At 43.7% G+C, this 9216-nt stretch overlaps 1 protein-coding gene across 1 annotated transcript in view; it reads right to left on the bottom strand.

The window, feature by feature from the left end:
* The window catches only part of LOC311514480 (olfactory receptor 52P1-like), a gene marked incomplete at both ends in the record, with an annotated part of 61351 nt that overhangs the window by 45773 nt on the left and 6362 nt on the right, over positions 1-9216 (bottom strand). The window lies entirely within an intron of this gene.

Below are 9216 nucleotides of genomic sequence, written 5' to 3'. Positions count from 1 at the left end.
GGAGGAAGGATATTTCCTCAGTAATCAAGGGTGCTCTGTCCCAGTTTGGCTCAGCTCAGCATTGTAGAAGTTCACAGTCTGAGAAGTTCCTCACACCTAACATCTTATCACTCCATCACCAAGCATGGCTCTCTCCAAACTTCCCTCTTTCTGACCATCACCTCATCTCTTTCAGTGTCACCTGTAAGACTCTATCCCCACACACCCTGTCACTCAGACATTTGATGAGTTTCAGACCACCAAAAGATACTGCAGCTTTCTGAAGCAAGGTGACTTTCCATTAGTCCCTCTGTGAACAGGGTTCTTGATCAGTTTGACAAACTAAAACTGCACTTTCTGATAGCCAAAACAAAGAAATCATCTACAATGCTGAACTTCTTTGTCATATGTACAGTGATCTGGTGAGCAAAATTTACCTGATGTTTCTCCTTCCAATACTTCAGGATGCCTGAGGATATTCCAAATGTTTGAAATGGAAAGTGTTAATACAGGAAAGCAGCTGTAGAAATTAGGAATGCTCTACTAGAGCTTATTGGTGAGAGTTGTTAAAGTGTGTGTTTTTGAGAACTGGACTGTGTTACCCTGGATTTGAGGGGTGTGTAACCCAGAGTGTGATCAAGATAATGGCAACCCTATGATGTGTATTCAGCCACTATTCATTAATAAAATAGGACACCACATAGTTAAGGGTAAATTGGAAAGCAGGCTTTTAGATGCAAGTTCAAAACCTAGCTGGAAGCTTCTGCTAATCAGAATGGGAGGAGTGGACAGACAAGTAAATAAGTGAGAACAGAAGAACATAAATGGATGAAAACCTTGAGTCTAGATGCCTCTGATATTAGAAGTTTATTTAAAATTAGGAAAAGTGATGATCCTGGAGGGGTCACTGACATATGTTTTTTTTTTTTTTAGAGGTTATAAAAGATTATCAAATACAGTGTACTTTGGAGCAGTCCTCTGAAGCCATCTTGAGAGTCCTTTTTCCTGACACCCTGTCTCCCCAGTGGGTGAGCAAATGGCCACTGTGAATCTGTTGTTAATTATTCAATACCGTACCAGATGTTAGGTAAATATCTGGGATCTTCTAAACCTATTGCTTATGTCTTTGTGTGCTTAAATCAAATACACTGCAGTGTTAGACAAAGGCATACTCACTTGCATTTAATCCTTGATCAGACAGAATTGCTGTGTTCCAGTTGATTTATTCCTGACACCGCCTGGAGTGAAATAGTAAAATTTAAAGTTAATCTCCTGCTGGGGGTTCTGAAAACCTCTGGTAACAAATTTTGGTGAGCCAGCCAGGAGGGGAATGGAAAGATTAATGCAAGTGGTTTGTTTGTTTGTTTGTTTGTTTGTTTGTTTGTTTGTTTGTTTGTTTGTTTGTTTCAATAGGTGAAGTGGGCAGTGGATCACGGTAGCAAACTGTAATTCTCCATGACATAGTGTGTGAGTTGATTCACTGTCAAATTTTGTTGTTTATTTATGGGCTTGGGCTGAAAAACCTTGTTGAATAAAACATATGTCAGAAGGACAGGGAACACCTGGAGAGAAAGAAAGATAGAATTAGATTTGGATAAAAACTTGGCAGATTTCATTCATGTGCATGATAATGAAACGTGGGAACTTCACCGATCCCCGAAGCATTCCTGCAGCTCTGTAAGCATACTGCAGCGATGGTGGCAGATAAGCAGATAAAAGTGTTCAAGACAGAAATAGAGAAAGCTGTGAAAGAGAAAGCAATGTGCAGACTGAGGGCAGCTCAGATAGTGGTGCTTCAGAAGCAGGTGTGTGACAGTCAAAGATGGAATAATACATTGAAACAGTAAGTGTCAGGATTGAAACAACAGAAAACTGAGGGTGAATGTGCTGTTAGAGCCTTACCAAAATAATTCCAGGATAAGACCCAGGAAGATCTCGGAGAATGTAAGAGTCAAAGTTGTGTGCTCAAACCCATGTGGGAAGAGCAGAGGGAAATAGTGGTTCCAATTTGTGGGCATCATAGCCTTAGAAAGTGGAGTGAGTCAGCATCATATCTCTACTCCTATCCTTCTCATTATGAGAATGGGGGGGGGGGGTGATTCCCATTAGCTTCCTTTTTTCTTTACTCTTCAGGGCAGTCCCTGTATGGTCCCTGTGATGTTGCACTTTATATGTTTATAGAAATATGCTTAAGAGTATAAATATGACATAACTGGAATATGCTTTATGCTAGATATGCCATGTAAGATATCTTTGCAAAGGTTATGATCTACTGAATATATTCATCCTATTTGTACGCATGTGTCATTTTTATATCTGAAGTTATTAGTGTTGGCTCTATGCTTGTATTTAAAGTGTTTGCTGTAGGAAACACATAAGGAAGGTTTGGCCAACATGTTGTGAAATGATTATTAAAGTAATTGGGAGTGCTTAACTAACAATGGACTTTGGGAGATGCCAATCCACTTCTGAGCTTTTCTGGGAACATTACAACTAACATGGAAACAATGGCATTGGCCTGCAAAAAGCTGAATCATTCATGGACATGTGACTTGCCCAGGTGGTTACAAACTCCATCTTGTTGCTGCAATTTTGCACAGAAGAACAAAGGGGTTTCCGCCCACAAGAGAGAGAACATAGAAGGCCCTGGAAGCCTCTACATTTTGTCTTCAGCTGGCTCAAGAGATGGCCTCTCTACCCCAAAGAGATGCCTGAAAGAAACTGAAACAAAGGACTGTAACTACGGGGGTGTGGGTGATTGCTGGACCCAGGCCATAACCTACAATGTTGGTCTGAAAAGGATTGGGCCCAGACTAGAAAGGAGTCTAGTCTGTGAAAGAAACTTATTGGAACATTTCTGAGGGTGAGATTTATCTGTATTCAGTTTCTTAATGTATTAGGCTTAGACTTTCGTGTTTTGTTTTATTTTGCTTGGTAACTTTGTTCTGTCTGTTATTACTTGGAACCACTTAAATTCTACTTTTTATAGTTAATAAAATCACTTTTGTTTATTAATTACTCCAGAGTAAGTTATTAATACCTGGGGGAGCAAACATCTGTGCATATCTCTCTATCAGTGTTATAGAGGGTGGACAATTTATGAGTATTATTTGGGGTTTAGGCTCCCAGAAAGACTGAGTACTGGGTGCTGGGAAGGTCCCTGTTAACTGAGAAGCCCCTGGGCTAAGTGAATCCTAGTTTCTGTGAACTGCAGGGGGGCATGGCCCAACCTCTTGGTCAGTGCTGGAGCCAACTGGTGTGTCTAGCTCAGCAAGGTATGATGGGATAACATGATTTTGGCAATTAATTGATCTTTAAATATTCATGGTAAATAGGCCCAATGGCCTGTGATGAAATGTTAGATGGGGTGGGATCTGAGTTACTACAGAGAATTCTTTCCTGGGTATCTGGCTAGTGAATCTTGCCCATATGCTCAGGGTTTAGCTGATCACCATATTTGGGGCCGGGAAGGAATTTTCCTCCAGGGCAGATTGGAAGAGACCCTGGAGGTTTTTCTCCTTCCTCTGTAGCATGGGACACGGGTCACTTGCTGGAGGATTCTCTGCTCCTTGAAGTCTTTAAACCACGATTTGAGGACTTTAATAGCTCAGACATAGGTGAAAGGTTTTTCTAAGTAGTGGGTGGATGAGATTCAGTGGCCTGCATTGTGTGGGAGGTCAGACTAGATGATCATAATGGTTCCTTCTGACCTTAATATCTATGAATCTATAAGACGGGAGCGCAGGGAAGCATTCTCTGGCGGGGGGGTTGTTCTTAGTGGTATCCCAGCACATTTAATGACAGTCTTGAGGGAGTATCTGTGACCCAACCCATCACCGCCCCTGGCTTGAAATTCTGGAAGAGTTGCAGAAACCCATAGCCCCCATGGTAGTTGATATTGGTCCCCCAGGGAATAACCCAGGAGGGGAAGAATGGGTAGAGGTCAGGCTCTTCCCCCCTGACCAGACTAGAGCCTCAGGAAAACTGACTGAGCCATTAACCCAGAGCACAGCCTTGTAATGGCTGATCTCACTCTGGCATATGTGGCAGCAACTCACACTCACCTCTTGGTGCCAGAATACGAGCTCAGGGTAGGGGTTTCTAGATACTTTGGCCCCGAGGGGCCTACTTCTAGATTCATAGTTGTTCTCTGTACTTTCCTCTGCTTAGGTTTTCCTTTCAGCCTAAGTCATGCTTTTCTCATTTCCCATCTTTGCTTCTTCTCCCCCTCTCCACTTTTTCTCTCTCTTTGCTTTTTCTCTTGCCCCCGCTCTCTCTCCCTTCTCTTTCTCCCGCCCACCCCCCTCCATTGAAAGTATTTATTGTCTTTGAGGATATAGTTGCCAGGCAATTATAGATTAGTACCTAGGAAGCACTTTTGAGAAAATCAATAAATTTCCAAATGAAGGATCTGGCCCAAAGATTGTAAAGTTTGTGTCTGCATGAAACAATCTTGTTTAAAGCTATGGCCTCTCCTAAATAAAATGTTAAAGGAGATCAAAAATGAAAAAGGGAAAGTGAATGAAGTCAGGCGCTTCAAGGGTCAAGTCAAAGCTCTTGATCCCTTGTAGGTGAAAATTTAGAGATATCCCCTAAGGCTTGTGCACCCTGGAATTTTTGTTCAGGCTGACTGAGTATGCAGGAAAACCCCCGAGTGCACCAATACCACAGCCATTTGCCTCCTGCAGGGAGGCCGGACATCCGCAAATATGGCACCTTTTTATGGCACACTGATGGGTGAAGGAGGTTCATGTTTTATGTGAAGTTTGAGGGAGGGGCTTTTGGACAGACTTTGTTGTTAGATACAAGTGCCACTTATTCTTTGATGAGTACTCAGAATAAGAACCTGTTAGACCCTCTGGCTGTAGTTAAGACTTTACAGGGCTTTAATGAGACAAAGAAAGGAAAATGCCTTCTGGCACATCCTAGGAGCCAGTGGAGATTTTAGCAAGCACCAGATAGGAGCCCTTAAGGTATCTGAATGTTGCCAATTGCAAAAACACTGGAACGCGTGGGTCAAGAATAAAACAGAATGTGGCAAAATGGAGGCAGAGACCCTAGTTACAGGCCCCGATACCCCACCCCAGAAGCGGAACAGGTATCCAAGGGAGACAGAAGCCGCCTGAAAGAAACAATCAATGGGCTTTTAAAGCCAAGAGATTTTAGTGAAACAGTTAAGCCCCAATAATGTTGTTCTCTGGCTGTTCCTTAACAGTGACATCAAGACCTGGAGGCTGGTAGTTAATTTGCCCCCTTGGATTGGGGGACACCACCAATGGCATCCACTGTGTGTGTGTTGGGGAGCAGTGCTTTTCCAGTTTTTGCTTTAGCCAATGCGTACTTTGCTATCATTTTACATTGGGACAGCGATTAAAAATTTGCTTTTACCTTTCAAAGGAAGCAGTTGTGTTTTGCCAGGATGCCCCTGTAATCAAGATGTGGGAGGAGATGCCTGAGAAAGAGACAGTGTGATTTTCTTATGTGTGTAATGTCAATGGACCTGGGTCATCAGCGAGTGGGATTGAACCTGGGGCCTTTGGGGCTAAAGCCATGATCCTCTACCGCATGAGCTAAAAGCCAGCTGCCCCCCAACTCAGGCTGTAGAGCAGCCAAACTTCACTCTCCCTCTCGTGGTCTCAGTGCCTCAGGGTCACATGTGGAGAACATCCTGATTTGTAATGAGACCAGAGAAGAGAATTTGGAAGTATTGGATAGACTGTTACAAAAGATTCAGGAAACCGGGTTTAAAGTAGCCCAAAGAAAGCCCCAGGTGGATTCAATTATTCTGTTTTAGTCTTTGCTCTGTTTCAACTCACATTTGAAAGGAATTGAAATGACGATGTGACATTTCATGACACAAGGGAAGCTGAGACACGTGCTACTAATCATTCAACCCCTCAGGTGCAAGGGATGGTTTTGGAGTCAAGTCAAAGAGCTTGCAGCAGAAACAAAAAACCTTGTCAGTGGAATCCAAGGAGAGCAGCCAGCGCGGCTTCAGAACTTCGCCATTTTCAAGCTTTCTGTATAAAAGTATCATAGAAAATGGTGATTCTGCTTCTCCAGAGGAAAATTCATGTCCTTTTACTTTTGGTGGCCCGTTGGTCACCCTGAATTTTGGGTGTTAGATTGGGCCATGAAGCAGAATCAGAAATGGCATTGCCAAGGCATGTAATGGGAATCATTTCATCTGTATGGCTAGTGGCATCAGCATTATTCTGGTCTAGATAAAGAATTTCTGTTTTATTTAGGTCTCTCTGGTTCTCTTGCAATGATTCTTGAATGTTTAATTATGGATCACCTATGCATTTCTCCTCTGATGTCTCTTCTATGACCATCTCAGGATTACTGCATGGGTTGCTCTTAACAGATTTCAAGCACTTTTTCATTGCATCTTCACCTTTCTTCACTTGCACTCATTACTTTGGTTTTTCATTTCCTGTTCTGCACACCTGACATCTCTGCTTTAGGTCCCGGTGACATTTTCTTTTCTTCCAAGATTCCTGAAATACCAAAAAACCCAGGTTTCAGAGAGCAGCCATGTTAGTCTGTACTCGCAAAAAGATGCATCTGATGAAGTGAGCTGTAGCTCATGAAAGCTTATGCTCAAATAAAGTTTTTAGTCTCTAAGGTGCCACAAGTACTCCTGTTTTTTTGTTTTTTTTTTGCAAAAAACCCAGACAACCACCCAATTATAGGACATTTGTCACAGGTTTGCATTCTAGCAGCTTTAAATCTTGAACTCTTTGAATCTCAGCTTCTACTGTCATAGAAAACATAGAATCATAGAATCATAGAATATCAGGGTTGGAAGGGACCCCAGAAGGTCATCTAGTCCAACCCCTTGCTCGAAGCAGGACCAATTCCCAGTTAAATCATCCCAGCCAGGGCTTTGTCAAGCCTGACCTTAAAAACCTCTAAGGAAGGAGATTCTACCACCTCCCTAGGTAACGCATTCCAGTGTTTCACCACCCTCTTAGTGAAAAAGGTTTTCCTAATATCCAATCTAAACCTCCCCCACTGCAACTTGAGACCATTACTCCTTGCTCTGTCATCTGCTACCATTGAGAACAGTCTAGAGCCATCCTCTTTGGAACCCCCTTTCAAGTAGTTGAAAGCAGCTATCAAATCCCCCCTCATTCTTCTCTTCTGCAGGCTAAACAATCCCAGCTCCCTCAGCCTCTCCTCATAAGTCATGTGTTCCAGTCCCCTAATCATTTTTGTTGCCCTTCGCTGGACTCTTTCCAATTTATCCACATCCTTCTTGAAGTGTGGGGCCCAAAACTGGACACAGTACTCCAGATGAGGCCTCACCAATGTCGAATAGAGGGGAAAGATCACGTCCCTCGATCTGCTCGCTATGCCCCTACTTATACATCCCAAAATGCCATTGGCCTTCTTGTCAACAAGGGCACACTGCTGACTCATATCCAGCTTCTCGTCCACTGTCACCCCTAGGTCCTTTTCCGCAGAACTGCTGCCTAGCCATTCGGTCCCTAGTCTGTAGCTGTGCATTGGGTTCTTCCGTCCTAAGTGCAGGACTCTGCACTTATCCTTATTGAACCTCATCAGATTTCTTTTGGCCCAATCCTCCAATTTGTCTAGGTCCTTCTGTATCCTATCCCTCCCCTCCAGTGTATCTACCACTCCTCCCAGTTTAGTATCATCCGCAAATTTGCTGAGAGTGCAATCCACACCATCCTCCAGATCATTTATGAAGATATTGAACAAAACCGGCCCCAGGACCGACCCTTGGGGCACTCCACTTGATACCGGCTGCCAACTAGACATGGAGCCATTGATCACTACCCGTTGAGCCCAACAATCTAGCCAGCTTTCTACCCACCTTATAGTGCATTCATCCAGCCCATACTTCCTTAACTTACTGACAAGAATACTGTGGGAGACCGTGTCAAAAGCTTTGCTAAAGTCAAGAAACAATACATCCACTGCTTTCCCTTCATCCACAGAACCAGTAATCTCATCATAGAAGGCGATTAGATTAGTCAGGCATGACCTTCCCTTGGTGAATCCATGCTGGCTGTTCCTGATCACTTTCCTCTCATGCAAGTGCTTCAGGATTGATTCTTTGAGGACCTGCTCCATGATTTTTCCAGGGACTGAGGTGAGGCTGACTGGCCTGTAGTTCCCAGTATCCTCCTTCTTCCCTTTTTTAAAGATTGGCACTACATTAGCCTTTTTCCAGTCATCCGGGACTTCCCCGGTTCGCCACGAGTTTTCAAAGATAATGGCCAATGGCTCTGCAATCACAGCCGCCAATTCCTTCAGCACTCTCGGATGCGACTCGTCCTGCCCCATGGACTTGTGCACGTCCAGCTTTTCTAAATAGTCCCTAACCACCTCTATCTCCACAGAGGGCTGGCCATCTCTTCCCCATTTTGTGATGCCCAGCGCAGCAGTCTGGGAGCTGACCTTGTTAGTGAAAACAGAGGCAAAAAAAGCATTGAGTACATTAGCTTTTTCCACATCCTCTGTCACTAGGTTGCCTCCCTCATTCAGTAAGGGGCCCACACATTCCTTGGCTTTCTTCTTGTTGCTAACATACCTGAAGAAACCCTTCTTGTTACTCTTGACATCTCTGGCTAGCTGCAGCTCCAGGTGCGATTTGGCCCTCCTAATATCATTCCTACATGCCCAAGCAATATTTTTATACTCTTCCCTGGTCATATGTCCAACCTTCCACTTCTTGTAAGCTTCTTTTTTATGTTTAAGATCTGCTAGGATTTCACCATTAAGCCAAGCTGGTCACCTGCCATATTTACTATTCTTTCGACTCATCGGGATGGTTTGTCCCTGTAAACTCAACAGGGATTCCTTGAAATACAGCCAGCTCTCCTGGACTCCTTTCCCCTTCAAGTTAGTCCCCCAGGGGATCCTGGCCATCCGTTCCCTGAGGGAGTCGAAGTCTGCTTTCCTGAAGTCCAGGGTCCGTATCCTGACCTCCCCCCATAATTTCCCATAATTGTGAAAAATTAAAAAAGATAAAATACAAAAAAGCTTACAAATAAAGCCTCGCTATTGCCAATCAGTTATAAAAAATAAAAGGAATTCTCCAAGCCTATCTATAAGCCACTAGAGCAGCAGGGTTGAAGTGTGGGAGGGTGGGAGAAGGGAGGGGAGTGTTATCTCCCACTAGAGTTGTCTCCCAGTTTAAGTGCCTGAAACCTGTAAATCACAATCCCACATTATTTGAGCATAAGCTTTCGTGAGCTACAGCTC

This window comes from Lepidochelys olivacea, assembly GCF_965140295.1.
Source record: "Lepidochelys olivacea isolate rLepOli2 genome assembly, chromosome: 1".
NCBI lineage: Eukaryota > Metazoa > Chordata > Testudines > Cheloniidae > Lepidochelys > Lepidochelys olivacea.
The sequence above is the reverse complement of the archived record's forward strand: the minus strand, read 5'-3'. Positions and strand labels throughout refer to the sequence as shown.